This window comes from Cebus imitator, unplaced genomic scaffold, assembly GCF_001604975.1.
Source record: "Cebus imitator isolate Cc_AM_T3 unplaced genomic scaffold, Cebus_imitator-1.0 Scaffold400, whole genome shotgun sequence".
NCBI classification, from domain to species: domain Eukaryota; kingdom Metazoa; phylum Chordata; class Mammalia; order Primates; family Cebidae; genus Cebus; species Cebus imitator.
The window spans coordinates 1,429,904-1,445,796 of NW_016107715.1; the positions used below are offsets into that span (position 1 = coordinate 1,429,904).

At 34.8% G+C, this 15,893-nt stretch overlaps 1 protein-coding gene across 10 annotated transcripts in view; it reads left to right on the forward strand.

Moving 5' to 3' along the window:
- Positions 1-15,893, forward strand: part of NKAIN2 (sodium/potassium transporting ATPase interacting 2) — a 1,029,496-nt gene that overhangs the window by 670,872 nt on the left and 342,731 nt on the right. The window lies entirely within an intron of this gene.

Here is a 15,893-nt window from a genome sequence, read left to right on the forward strand (position 1 = left end):
ATAAAACACATTGTACGTAATAAAAAAAAGAGCCCCTTCTGAGTGAATACAAAATACATCAAAAGATACCTGTTTCTCCTTTCTAATACAGGCCAGTACCAGGGTTCAGGACTGGATTTCAGCTCTTACTCATGCCTTGAGCTGGCCATGAAAAAAACAGGTCTTCAAAACAGTAAGCTACTGTTGCTCTGGTTCTTGCTGTTTCCTACATGGGTAATTCTCAAAGGATGGTCCAGGACCAGGAGCAGCATCACTTGGAAAGTTATTAGAAATGCAGTTCTCAGGCTCCACCTGTCTTACTGAATGGGAAACTCGGACAGAGCCCAGTAACTGTGTTTAAGAAACCCTCTAGGTGATTCAAACAGTTGCTGAAATTTACGAAGCACTGCCCTACATCACAGTCCGCTCCTCATTACACCAACAAATGATAAGTAGTTAATGAAAGCAGACTCCTTCACCTTCCTCCTTTTCTTCCTCCTGCCTGTAGTTCTCATTCAAAAAAAAATTTACCATGAGATGCTGAAGAGAGGTGGGGATATCCATGCATTATAAAAAATTATAAATAAATATGTGTAAATAAAATATAGTTAAAATAAAATGTTTTATTATATAAAATATTTAACATGCATCTCAGCTTAATGTTATATGTTTTATTTCTTCTAAGTTTTACAGCACTAACTGACTCCATTAGAACAGTGATACCTCATTACAATTTCATGGGGACCCCTCAGATGCTCTCCTGATCCTATGATTTCTATCTGCTTCTGTCTGAGCCCTTCTCATAAAGCTCTACCAATGTGCACCAGGACACTTAGTGTCAAGTTACTCAAGTCCCCATCTATAGAGTAAGTTATTTGGGTGGGATTTTAATTTCAAGTTGATCCTAAAGTGTCCCTACCATGGTCAGGTGTCCTGGGAAGTGTACAGGCAAATAGGTTGATGTCTTGAAGACATGCAAGAGATGTAGTGACCAGGGTCAAGGTGATGACTGACTGTAAGCCTTAGAGATGAGAATTTCTTCCATAAAGCTGACTGAAAGAGATGTACCTTTATCACTGATACTGAAACTCCTCCATCCTCAATGAGCTGACTCTAAAGATTGCTGAGTTTCAATTTGCATTATTGATGTTAGCGCCTGTCCAGTTCTCTTCCCTCTCATCCTTATTTGTTATAAAGAATATGGAGTAATACAAGAGTATAGCTTTAATAATGCAAAAGGAAATAGATTGAAACATCAGGAGAATGCTGTGTTTTTTTCTTTCTTTTTTTAAAAATTATACTTTAATTCTGAGGTACATGTGCAGGTCATGCAGGATTGTTACATAGGTATACATGTGCCATGGTGGTTTGCTGCATCTATCCCCCTGTCACCTATATTTCTCCTAATGTTATCCCCCCCAATATCTCCACCCCCTGCTATTCCTCCCCTAGCCCCCCTACCTCCCAACCAGCCCCAGTGTGTGTTGTTTCCCTCCCTGTAACCATGTGTTCTCATGGTTCAATACCCACTTATGAGTGAGAAAATGTGGTGTTTGGTTTTCTGTTCTTTTATAAGTTTTCTGAGAATGATGGCTTCCAGATTCATCCACGTCCCTGCAAAGGACATGAACTCATCCTTTTTTGATAGCTGCATAATAATCCATGCTGTATATGTGCCATGTTTTCTTTATCCAGTCTATCATTGATGGGTATTTGGGTTGGTTCCAAGTCTTTGCTACTGTAAACAGTGCCACAATGAACATACATGTGCATGTGTCTTTATAATAGGATGATTTATAATCCTTTGGGTATATATGCAGTAATGGGATTGCTGGGTCAAATGGTATTTCTATTTCTAGATCCTTGTGGAATCACCATACTGTCTTCCACAATGGTTGAACTAATTTACACTCCTACCAACAGTGTACAAGTGTTCTTATTTCTCCACATCCTCTCCAGCATCTGTTGTCTCAAGATTTTTTAATGATCAACATTCTAACTGGTGTGAGTATCTCAATGTGGCTTTGATTTGCATTTCTCTAATGACCAGTGATGATGAGCCTTTTTTTCATGTTTGTGGGCCACATAAATGTCTTCATTTGAAAAGTACCTTTTCAAATCCTTCACCCAATTTTTGATGGGGTTGTTTGATTTTTTTTCTTGTAAATTTGCTTTGGTTCTTTGTAGATTCTGGATATTAGCCCTTTGTCAGATGTGTAGCTTGCAAAAATTTGTTCACATTCTGTTGGTTGCCGGTTCATGCTAATGATTGTTACTTTTGCTGTACAGAAGCTCTTAATTTTAATTAGATCCTATTTGTCTGTTTTGGCTTTTGTTGCCATTGCTGGCACAGACTGGAAAATTGCATAAAGAGTCAAGACCCATTGGTGTGCTGTATTCAGGAGACCCATCTCATGTGCAAAGACACACATAGACTCAAAATAAAGGGATGGAGGAAGATTTACCAAGCAAATGGAGAGCGAAAAAATTAGGGGTTGCAATCCTGTCTCCAATAAAATAGACTTTAAACCAACAAAAGTTTAAAGACAGAAGGGCGTTATGGATCAATGCAAAAAGAAGAGCTAGCTATCCTAAATATATATGCACCCAATACAGGAGCACCTGGATGCACAAAGTAAGTTCTTAACTACCTACAAAGAGACTAACACTCCCAGCCAATAATAGTGGGAGACATTGACACTCCGCTGTCAATATTAGACCAACGAGACAGAAAATTAACAAGGATATCCAGGACTTGAACTCAGATTTGGACCAAGTGGATGTAATAGACATCTACAGACCTCTTCACCACAAATCCACAGAATATGCTTTCTTCTCAGCACCACATCACACTTCCTCTAAAATTGACCACATAATTGGAAGTAAATCATTCCTCAGAAAATGCAAAAGAACAGAAATCATAACAACCAGTCTCTCAGACCGCAGTACAATTAAATTAGAATTCAGGATTAAGAAACTCACTCAAAACTGTACAACTACATGGAAACTGAACAACCTGCTCCAAAATGACTACTGGATAAATAATGAAATGAACACAGATATAAAGATGCTCTTCAGAACCAATAAGAATGATGATATAACATACCAGAATCTCTGTAACACAGCTAAAGCAGTGTTTAGAGGGAAATCTATAGCACTAAATGTCCACAGGAGAAAGCAGAAAATATCTAAAATGGACACTGTAACATCATAATTAAAATAACTATAGAACCAAGAGCAAACAAATTTAAAAGCTATAGAACACAAGAAATAACAGATCAGAGCAGAACTGAAGGAAACAGAGACATGAAAAACCCTTCAAAAACCAATGAATACAGGAGCTGGTTTTTTGAAAAGATCAACAAAATAGACCGCTAGCCAGACTAATGAAAAGAGAGAAGAATCGAATAGATACAAGAAAAAATTATAAACGAGATATCACCACCAATTCCACAGAAATACAAATGACCATCAGAAATTACTACAAACAAGTCTATACACATATACCAGTAAATCTGGTAGAAATGAATAAATTCTGGGAAGCTTACACCCTCCAAGGACTAAACCAGGAAGAAGTTGAATCCCTGAATAGACCAATAATAAAGTCTGAAGTTGAGGCAGAAAGCAATAACCTATCAACCAAAAAAAGTCCAGTACCAAATGGGTTCACAGCTGAATTCTACTAGACATACAAAGAGGAGCTGGTACCATTCCCTTTTAAACTATTCCAAACAATACAAAAAGAGGGAATCCTCCCTAACTCCTTTTGAGACCAACATCATCCTGATACCAAAACCTGGCAAAGACACAACTTAAAAAGAAAATTTTAGGCCAATATCTATGGTGAACACTGATTCAAAAATCTTCAATAAAATACTGGCAAACTGGATCCAACAGCACATCAAAAAGCTTATCCTTCATGATAAAGTAGGCTTCATCCCGAGGATGCAAGGCTGGTTCAAAATACACAAATCTATAAATGTAATCTATCACATAAACAGAACTAAAGACAAAAACCACATGATTATCTCAATAGGTGCAGAGAAGGCCTTTGACAAAATTCAACAGCCCTTTATACTAAAAACTCATAATAAACTAGGTATTGATGGAACATATCTCAAAATAATAAAAAATAACCCACAGCCAATATCATACTGAATGGGCAAAAACTGGAAGCACCCTCTTTGAAAACTGGCCCTAGACAAGGATGCCCTCTCACACCACTCCTATTCAACATAGTATTGGAAGTTCTGGCCAGAGCAATCAGGCAAGAAAAAAAAATAAAGGGTTATTCCATTAGGAAAAGAGGAAGTCAACTGTCTCTATTCACAGACAATATGATTGTATATTTAAGACCCCATTGTCTTAGCCCAAAATCTCCTTAAGATGTTAAGCAACTTCAGCAAAGCCTCAGGATACAAAATCAATGTGCAAAAACACAAGCATTCCTATACACCAATAGCAGACAAACAGCCAAATCATGAGCAAACTCCCATTCACAATTGCTACAAAGAGAATAAAACACCTAGGAATATAGCTAACAAGAAACACAAGGAGAACTGCAAACCACTGCTCCAGGAAATAAGAGAGGACACAAACAGGTGGAAAAACATTCCAGGCTCATGGTTAGGAAGAATCAATATTGTGAAAATGGCCATACTGCCCAAAGTAATTTATAGATTCAATGCTATTCCCATCAAGCTACCATTGACCTTTTTCACAGAGCTGGAAAAAAAAGCACCTTAAACTTCATATGAAACCAAATAAAAAGCTCACATAGCCAAGACAATCCTAACCAAAAAGAACAAAGCTAAAAGCATCATGCTATATGACTTCAAACTATACTACATGGCTACAGAAATCAAAACAGCATGGTACTGGTACCAGTACCAAAACAGAGATATAGACCAATGGAACAGGACAGAGGCATCAGAAATAATGCCATACATCTACAACCATCTGATCTTTGACAAACCTGACAAAAACAAGCAATAGGGAAAGGATTCCCTGTATAATAAATAGTGTTGGGAAAACTGGCTAGCCATGTGCAGAAAGCTGAAACTGGACCCTTTCCTTCCACCTTATACAAAAATTAACTCCAGATGGATTAAAGATTTAAACAGAAGACCTAACACCATAAAAACACTAGAAGAAAACCTAGGCAACACCATTTAGGACATAGGCATAGGCAAGGACTTCATGAATGCTATGTTTTTTCTAAAACTCTTCTGTTGGCTGGAATAAATGTGACCTCTGTCTCCTCAACAACAGAATGTTACAGCAGCAGAATTTCAGAACTAATTTATTAAATATTTTGTATATTAAACTAGGATTGTTTATAAAATAGAAATATAAATAAGAAGTAGATAAAGGCCTTCAATTAAAAAAATCATAAAACATACCTCTTACTCCTTTATTTTTAATGTGTCAAATATTTCTGGCATTGTTTTTAGTAAGAGTTTTTGTTTCAGATTTATGTGTATTATTCTGAATATTGGAATATTGATAATGGGATTTACCAGCTCTCTCTACTGTTTTATTGTAAGATAACTTTGTAAAAGCTAGGCAATACAATGATATGAGTTCCAAATACATAGGTTAAGTGCGGTCCATTCATAATATTGCCTAATATTCTAGAAATTTCTGATGCTTTATGTTACTATAATCAGTAAGCTTCTGTTTGAAAGAATTTTGGGACCTTTCCTTTACTGAATTCTAAAAGGGAAATTTGATTCTAGTTTCTTCACCATTCCCCTTGCCCTTCATACATGCTCTTTGCTAATTCCACAGAGAACCCATTAGGGTGCCCTACTGTACACGGCCTTCAGGTTCAACTTCTGTCCACCCATTCCCTCAACCTATCGTCTTCTTATTCTAGCCTTCACACATCTTGAGTTTTGACTATGATTCTTTAATTTAAGACAGTGCTTTAAATGCATCAGTTTTACCAAGGTAATATGTCTTTGGTAGGTTAAGCATGAACAGCTGGCTCAAGACTGGATTAAAAGATTTACAGGGCACCTCTGAGTAGATTTCAAGCAAGGTGTCTCACCATAACCTGAGAAGTTAAGGATGCAAAATTATTTGATAAATTAAGTCATTAGTACATCTTGGAGAAACATAATGTCCATTTTCATCAATAATCAGTATTTTTGGTCAGTGTGCCCAGAGTTTTCTAAATTTCTAAATATATTTAGATGCTCTGCTTTCAATGATTCTATTCACTCAGAGTCTCTACTCAAAGAGCTGATAATGTTATTTATCAAAGTTCTTTTAATGTATAAAAAAACATATTGCCATACAAAAAAATGAGACTCCAATCTTACTGAAATACCCTGTATCTGATGATAGAGACTTATAGCCACTTGGTCCAGTAAAAGTCCCTTTATAGAAAATTTCTGAACTATTCAGATACTGCCATTCCTAAAATTTCAGCAGCTTAATTTAGGAAGAACTTTAATATTAACCTTCCCAAATGACATGCCATTTTAAAAATGGATTTTTAAGGAATGGCTGAGATGATAATTGAAGACCATGTGGTAAGTCTGTAAGGAATATATGTCTGAATAGTTGGATTGCTCATTTTCCAGCACTCACAGAAGTAATTGTCAGTAACTTTTTATTTGAAATAGCAATGTCCATTTTTATAAAAGGGAAACACTGACAGCATTTCATATCAGTGATCATCTCTTTTTACCTTTATATGTCTATTTCATGTTTAGAAGGAAATGAAAGATGATGGAGTTTTACAGTATTAGGACTCAGTGACAGCTCAGAAAATACCTGTTCTAAGTGTATTAAGTCCCAGGAGTGTACTTGCTAATGGTCAGAGAGGAAATTTAGACTGCTGACATAGCACCATATCTCCTCCATAGGTCCATTTCTCTCTCCTTTATAGTTTGACACCTTTCAAGTTTCTTTGAATGAAAAGGATAAGCCAAGTGATTTTGTTTTCCTATCTTCAAAGGCCTATTCAGAGCGATGTTTGTTTACATTCTTGGTGCTAATGACAATGTCAGATGATAATACTCGGGAAATTCTCTAAGTAGCTTTACTACCATGTATAGTGCATTGTGCATCACTTCAGTTGAGGGAAAAGTATGACTAACGCAGCATGCATCAAAATTAATTCTGTGAGGAATTACTCCGTATGAGTCATAGAAGCCACAATACTGTATTTAGAATAATAATAAGACAAGGAATAATGGCATCCTAAAATTTAATGAGGTAGTTTGGTTTAAATGGACACTGTTAGTTTGTGTCAACCTACTGCCCATTGCAAGCAGCCCATTTTTTTTAACAACCTTGTGCAATGGGGCTGTAAATTACTATAATTAAATTAAACTATAACCGTATCCAGACAATATGAGGTGTTTGTACTTTGTTTCTGTAATCATATTATCTGCTCAGAACAGAAATTACAATGAAAAAAAAAGAAAACAAACATTATCAACCATGTCATTTGTAACTTTTCAAGAAGGAAACAAAGCTATATTTGAGATTATCCACCCATTTTCCAGGTACATCTATCACAAATCCCTTGCCTTATCATTTAACTTATCATTTAACATATCTTTAACTAGTTCTTAATCTTGAAAGCAAAGCACAGTGGTGGGGGAAAGGTTGCTTCAAATAAGCATATCTACATGCCATTTGATTTGCTTCCAATTTCATGTTGAGGTGACAAGCAGATGGAGAGAGACTACTAGTTTGATTTCTTGGGATGGGAGAGATTTTGATAGGGAAAACCGTGAATCCTGGAAGCAATATAATAAAGCTATCGTTTTCTTGTTATTAGTCTGTCATAATTTGTATAAAATTTGTGCTGTGCTAGGGCTGTTTTATGTGGATTATTTTATTGGGTATGTGCTGGTTTTCCCAGTGCATTATGATGAGAATTAGAAGAGGGTGCTTTTTAATAAGATGAGAAGAGGTATTAGTCATTTGATCCTTACTATTCCCTCAATCTTTTGTAACATCTCATAACATATTTGATATAGTTTAATCCATATTGGTTTCAGCCCTGACTTCCCACTAGACAATAAATTCTTGAAAGTTAGAGCTACAGTGTATTTCAAGACAGAACTAATTGCCTAGCATAATAACAGGTAAAAAATTAATAGGAGCTTGATAAATATTTATTGAAATAATATAAAATTAATGAAAGAAATGAGATGTGTTTCGTTTAGATATATTATGCTTTACAAACTCTAAACTTTATTTTTTCACTTCCAATCCCCTCAAATAACTCTTTTTGTGAGTTAAAGGATAAATGGTTGGAATTGAGTGGTCCTGAACGTTGCCATGTCATTTGTAGCTTCAACAACTACTTTTACTGTTAAGAAGATATGAACCTCAAAATTTCATCACCTTCAAGTTATGGTTTCCTAATTAATCACTGTTGTCTTCCTTGTCTAATGCACTTATAGCTCTAAAGTACAAATATTCTTCGACTTACAAGGCAGTTAACATCACAATAACCCATCATAACTTGAAAATGTATTTAATACACCTAACCTATCAAACATCACAGCTTAGCCCAGCCTCCCTTAAATGTGCTCAGAACACTTAACATCAGCCTACAGTTGGGCAAAATTATCCAACAGAAAGCCTCTTTTATAATTCGATATTGAATATCTCATATAATTTATTAAAGACTGTACTGAAACTGAAAAACCGCGTGGTTGTATGGGAACTCAAAGTACAGTTTCTATTGAATGCATATTGCTTTTGTACCATCATGAAGTTGAAAAACTATAATTTGAACCATAGTAAGTTGGAGTCCACTTGTATTGAAAACCTGGATGCTGGTGTCACCAAACATATTCATAACATATTCACTAATTTTTTTAACATGGGATATAATTGTGATTATTCTGATTTGTCCCCTATCCTCTTTCTCCATAAGATGAATAGTAAGTAGGGTCCAGTTCAGATGCTTCATGACCTAATCCTCATTACATTTCACTCTTTGGTCCTATGTAGGTTTATAATTATACAAGAACTTAAATTGGCAATATCAGTAGCAAGTGAACAGGTATTTCTAGAAAGATAATTGAATGTATATTATGGTATTGTGAGGGTTTTTGTTCAGTTAATAATAATATATACTACTCTTACGGCCAAATTACATTTGTTTTGTTACCTGGTCCTGGCTAAACCTTGACCTTGTTCAGTAGAACTTCAGATCCATAGAGTTAGTTGTAAAGAGTTGCAGCCAGAGTGTTCATGAATCAGCCAAGTTCCTTGGAACATTCAGGAAAGAAAACAAAAAACTAAGCCAATTCCCCGTAGAGTATGTCATCACCACCAGTTACAGAATGTCAAGATGTCATCAACACCAATTAGAGAATGATGTCAAGTAAACACTTTCTAGATGGAATTACATGAATGTGGCAAAGAGTTGTGTAATTTCCCTCAAAGAAAACAGAACGTATAGAATCACAGAGTCTTCTCTTTTTTAAGAATTCTTCTTCATGGTTCACCGTTTCCTTGTTATCACATTAATGGCTAATAGTTTAAAATGTGAAAAAATGCATTTAAATACAAATAGCCAAGTATTTAGTAGAGGAGTTACGTTGCTTTGTACATTATTCTTTAATGTGGTAAAATAGCAAATAGTGATACCATTAATTTCAGTCATGTGAGCTAAAATGATTCATGACATACTATTTATTTTTCTTGTCACTGAATATATCAGGCAGGAGGCTAATTAGTTTGAAAATCTCATTTGGAATATCTTCTGCTTTATAATCCCTGAGCATAGAAATTGATAATATTTAGTAAAAGAGAACACAATGTAATACAATTAGAAAAAAATTATATTTATCTTCTTGTAACTGAGAGCAAAGGGCTAGAGTGCATTTTGTCTAATCACTGTATTATTCAAAATTGATGATGTTTTCAAAGTCCTGAAGAGTTTATCATTTAGCTGAACTCTAGGCAGAATGATATTTTCTATAAACAACTCATTGATTTTAGAAGCAACATTATTTTCTATTGTTTTCATTAGACATATGCCAAGTATCAGTACATAATTTTCTATATTTATAAATTTCTGGTGGCAATACTTAGATAAATATTTCTTCAGATGAGTATCTTTAGCGAAAATAAATATCCTTTTTTTTTAAATTATGCACCCTCATTCTATATGCAAAGCACTTGCTAAGTGCTAGCACGTGCGCCATCTATTCCTTGTTTCAAAAAACATTTAAATAGTTACTGTTGTGCCCATTTTGCAGATGAGATTAGAGTTACATGCTAGTGAGTGGTAAGGAAGGGATTAGAACCCATTAGTATGACTCAAGAGCTTGAGCTGTACTCTGTTGTGCTCTCGTTTTTATCTCGGAGTCCTTGGTTTTGTTCTTGGATCTGCTACCAGTTTACTCACTGAAAAGTAATCTACCTTTATGAATTTCAACTCTCTGATTAATAATATGGATATTTTACCTTTTATCACTTCAGAAAATAATGTCGTTGAATGTTGTCATGGATGCTGTGAGAAAGGTACTATCATGTACTTCATTTGGAATAAAAATGAACAAAATGTTTTTAAAGAGCAATTTGGAAATATGAATCAAAACCCCTAAAAGTAATTATGCCCTATTTTACCTTGGCCTCCCATGGCTATTTATGCATCCTGAAGGTATAATCAGAGGTGTGAATAATGATTTATATCTAGATTATAGGTATCTTTGAAGAGGTTGTTCAACAAATCAATAAATCTAAAATTGGCAAATTGCTAGATAAGTTGATATGATGTGACAGAAAATGTTCTCAGTTCCAAAACATGCAAATAGTAAAGTCTGTAGTTGAATTAGTGACAGCCTAAGAAATTCGAATTATTGAATATTTTAGTTGGTTGTATCCAGTAAACTAAAATGTCACTTTATAAAACAGAAACAAGAGTAGCATCTGCATAGAGACATGCTCACATTTGTGTGAGAAAATCCTCTAGAATTTAAGCTTACAACAAAAATCCGTCACTCAGTAGTAGCAGAGTCACAGTGTCTGAAATCTTTGAAGCCAATGATGATGATGAGTTTAAAAAGAATGAGATTCAAATCAGTAAAATTATAAGAGAATAAAGGTGAAGAAAGGCTCATCAGCTGTTACTGTAATAGCTAACTTGTTACTAGCATTTGTAGCTTACAGAATATTTTATTATACTTTCTTCATCTTCACTAACATTTCTAAAACATGCTATTCATTTTTCTCTAAAGATATTAATTTGAATAAAATTTTTTTCTAAATATGGCAACCAGAAATATAGCAACCAGAGATTTCTAAATATATAAAGTTTTGTGTTGATACTTGTCATATGCCTATTGAAAACAAATGAAAATGTTACTTCTAAAAGGATTTTTTTCTAGAAAATATCTTCCTCCCTAAAGTTCAGTTAAATGTTAGGTAAATTCTTTAGGACTTAGCTTTAGCTTTGAAAAAATGGAGCAAATTATGGCACCTATTAATATAGTTGTTATAGTAATTAAAATAGTGTCTCTTAGATAATAGTTTTATTAGCAACATTAAGACAAAAGTCAGATTTCAAAGGACTAGGTAGATAATTTATAACTTATAAATAATATGTTTGTTCAGACAATTTGGTATTAGGCTTTGGTTGGCATATTAGATTTTAAATGAGTGTATTATTATGCCTCTGATTCTTACAATAGGTTTTCCTTACAAACTGATATACTTAATGTAAAATAACCTTCTTTAACAAATGCCAGATTGAAATAATTTAAAAAATAATATTTGTATCATATATGCATCAAATGTAACTTGAAACTTCTAAGATTAACTCAGATAAATAAATAAACATACTGAAAATTTTGCCACTGGTCAATTTCTGAAATTCTGTCCCTCTGGTTTTTTGGAAACAGTACACCGTGGGGGTCAAAAGGTATATTCTGGAGTCAGGCAGAACCAGGTCTGTGCACTAGCTAGATGAGTTCAGGCAATACAGTAGCCACTGTAAGGCTATATCTTCATCAATAAAATGGAATAAGTTATGGTACGTATTACTACAGTTGTTATAGTGATTAGGTAAGAAAATAAAGGTAACAGACTTAGCACTATATTTAGCTCACAGTGAGTAATCTCATTAAATATTAGATATTATATTTTATTAATATTTGAAGAAGAATTAAACCTACACATTAGGCTATTACATTGGGGCTTTACTAAGGCATCATGAGCTATATCAGGAATACTTAAAAACATATTTAGCGTAGATATAAAGCCTTCAGATGAATTAAATGTCAGTGAAATTGACAACTTTAACCTGTAGAAATATCATAGAGTTATTTCTGCTTTATTGAAAGGACAATCATAAGAAATGCACTTTGAACATTATCTCAGTTGGGAAATACTCCTGTGAATTCAGGGTAATATAAATTGAAAATAGATTTTATCATGAACATCCAAACCGTATTAGACGTGCTAGCATATAATTGACTGATAATGAACAAATGAACAGGAAGTGTGTCCTCTGGGTTTAGCCTGATAACATTACATGAACTAATTTCTATAGTTAAGAGGTAATTGTCATTTGAAACTATCTTCTTTTTGTACTTCATGGGAATTGTTTGATCGTTACATACAGCAACCATTATTTTATATCACTACATCAATCCACTGTATACTGCCTTCTATGCTAGATTGTCATCTTTCCACACACCACTCCCACCCAGCAACAACTTCAACATTACCAATTCTGTGCAGTCTCCTGGAAAAGCCTTACCACTGACGCTGACCACTCATCTCCCCACGCCCAAAACCCACAACTCAAAATTGGTTGACACAACCAACCCCTTACTTCAAAAGAAACCAACTCAAGAGCTTCCTCCAAAATCAAGCTGAAACTTACTTTCAGGGGGAGACTTCATCTTTACTTAGCTTCCCCATTTCTATAATTTTTCTTATTGCCTTTCCCTGAGAGCACTTTCTCAAGAAATTATTTTCTCAAGAATTTCAGTCTCAGACTCTGCTTTCAAGGCATCCAACCATAACAACTTTCCTCATTCTCCAAACCAGTTCTTAGACAGCAATCTCCATCTTGATATATCTGTTCCATTACCTCTATTGTAATGCAGAATGAATGGTGTTGCATTGGCTTAGGTTTATTTCTTCCCTACAAGGCTAAACTTCTTGAGAAAGGGATGTTGTTTTATTGTCTGTGGATTTTTAAAGACTTGCACATAGTGCCTGGCACATATCAGATGCTAAATAAATGCAATTGAATGAATAACTCAAAATATGATCCTCTGTATTAGTACCAAGAGTGAGTTTTTAAAAAATATACCAATCCAAATGCACAATAATATTTACAAAAAAGCCCTTTAAAGATATGCAGCAGTATTTCAAATATAAGGAGATTCTAGATTTCCAAAACATCTTACACGGCATCTTAAAATCAGAACAGTTGACTTTTATTGAAACCTCTGTCATTTTAATAAGGGCTCTCATGAACTTAATATGATTCTTAATAGAACACTGTGTGTGTAATTAGATGAAATGTAACAGCTAAAGCTTTGTAATTATATTTAAAATAATACAGATAAATCATAACAAAGTGAATTGTGAATTCCACTGAGGTCAAAATACAAAGAGACCATGTAAATTTCATTTTGAATTGAACTCCTTTAGTATTTTCTAAACGATGCAAACAATGTTAGTACCTAAAAGTCATTTGATTGCCACCTAAATGTCTTTCTTTACGTCGGTGCCTATTTATTTTTATTCGTGGTGCTTTGATTGAAAATTACCTAATTTTGCAATCCATATTTAAACTTCAGAAAAAATGAAAGCAGGCATTAGTGTTGATAAAATTAAAAAGTAGGAAACTCATCATATGAAAACTTTTCTGAGGCCATTTTGTTATTACTAATATTGTGAAAAATAGTATCTTAGGATTTTAAAATTTCTCAATAATTGCAATAGAATTAATATTCTACAGTCATTGGTTAATTCTATGCTTTATGATAATGTTATAATAAATGCCTATTAACTATAATTGACTAGAAAGGAGCAGGCAACCAGCATGTCTAATGACTAATTTGGGTATTCTGAATAAGTACTTATGCATTTTCAGTAATTGGGTATCCAGATGACATTTTGGAAGGAAATCAAGTACATTGACTGTCATCTTAGGGTAGGGGCTTATTTCCTCTTTGTTTCCATCTTAATTATACAGCCTTGATTTCTGCAGTTCTTAAAGGTATTTTCAAATTTAAATAATCTTTCTTCATAGTAATTGAATGTGAGATTTTTGCTTCTATATATTTCTAAGCCTTTTCTAATCGCAGTGAGGTATGAAAGGGTTTTTTCGTTTGTTTGTTTTGTTGCTGTTGTTATCTGTTTCCTTTGACCTTCTGAGGCCTAAGCGCAGTGCATCTCACAGTCTACTGTGCATATGAATCACCTAGGGTCTTGTTAAAATGCAAACTTTCACTGAGCAAAAAAAAATGAAATATGGCCTGAGACCATGTAATTCTAAGTAGCTCCAGGGTGATCCCAAGCAGCTGGTCTATTGACCACACTTTGAGGAGCACGGTCTGAGCTCTGAGTTGTATATCTTTTGTAGTCCCAGACTTAGTCTTTACACTAAAGAAAAGTTAAATGAAGAAAATTCCAAAGGATTCTAATAGATGACATTTCAGAGTTATTGTCACATTCTACCTGGCTGGGACCTTCAAACCTGCCTGTCAGCTTCAACATTCCAGGATCCATCTGATTCTTTTGGCTTTCCACCGGGCATAGGCCCAACCCATAGAGCACTTCAGCAGTGAATCCTAGCACGTTAGCTCTCAGCAGTGGCCTTTTGAGATGCTGGTGAAATTTTCTGGCTACTAAGAAAGTGAAGTTGGCACAATATACATAAACTTCACAATGACAAGAAGGCAGGATAGTGGCGGTTTGACAAGTCTCTCTGCATGAAAACAAATTAAGACGCCGTGACAGCTCTGAAAAAACTGTTCTTTTTGGCATTTCCTTTTTTCCAATGTTCTCTGAGCTTGCTATCTGAATTTCTCATAAAGCTACATATACCGCCCAGGAATTTTTTTAGTAGCCAAGTCACACCTCAGCGTTCTGTCAGTTGTGAATAACCCTCAAGAATTTTTACTCCCTCGTCAAATGTGCTTGTGTAGTATTCCAGCCATCAGTCCTTTCGTTTCAATAAAACTTTTACTTTTCCAAGTGCTTTCACGTCTTTGATCTTATTTCATCTTGCCTTCCTACTGAGTAAAAGAGTATGGAAAACCTTTTTTAAAAATTCATTGACACAATAAACATTAATTAAATTCCTGCTACAGGCAAGGGTATGGTAAGTACCAAGGAAGATACAAAGATGAATAAGTCATGACACTGCCCTCAGAGATGCTGAGCAGAGAGTTAGAAACATGTGCATACATTGCAAGGTAAAGAGGGATAAGTGCTTCAGTGCACTGTAGATCACATGAGAGAATTTATCAAAGCATGCCATGAGTTCTAGCCTGGAGCAGTGTGTGAGAGGCATCGAAGGCACCACAATACAAACACTTCATAGGTGGCCTTTGAATAATGAGTGGAATTTTGAGGTGAGGTGTGGGCAGAAGCTATAACAACACATCATGGAGTTCAGAAACCAGGGATACTGCTTGAGGAAAACAGCACATCAGCTTTGTGTTGTGCTTATTGTTATTTTTGTTATTTAAATTATGAAGAAAGTTGGTGGACAATAGAATATGGAGTGGTTATATTGAAAAGATAGAGTTTAGACTTTTATTGACATCCCTAAGCATCATTATTAGAGATGAATAGAATGAGGTATGGAAATGAGATGACTGATCAAGGGTCAGAAATCTCATACGTGGCAATGTCGTTGCTAAAACCTAATAGTAGGACCTGCAGTTCTACTCTGAAGGACAGTG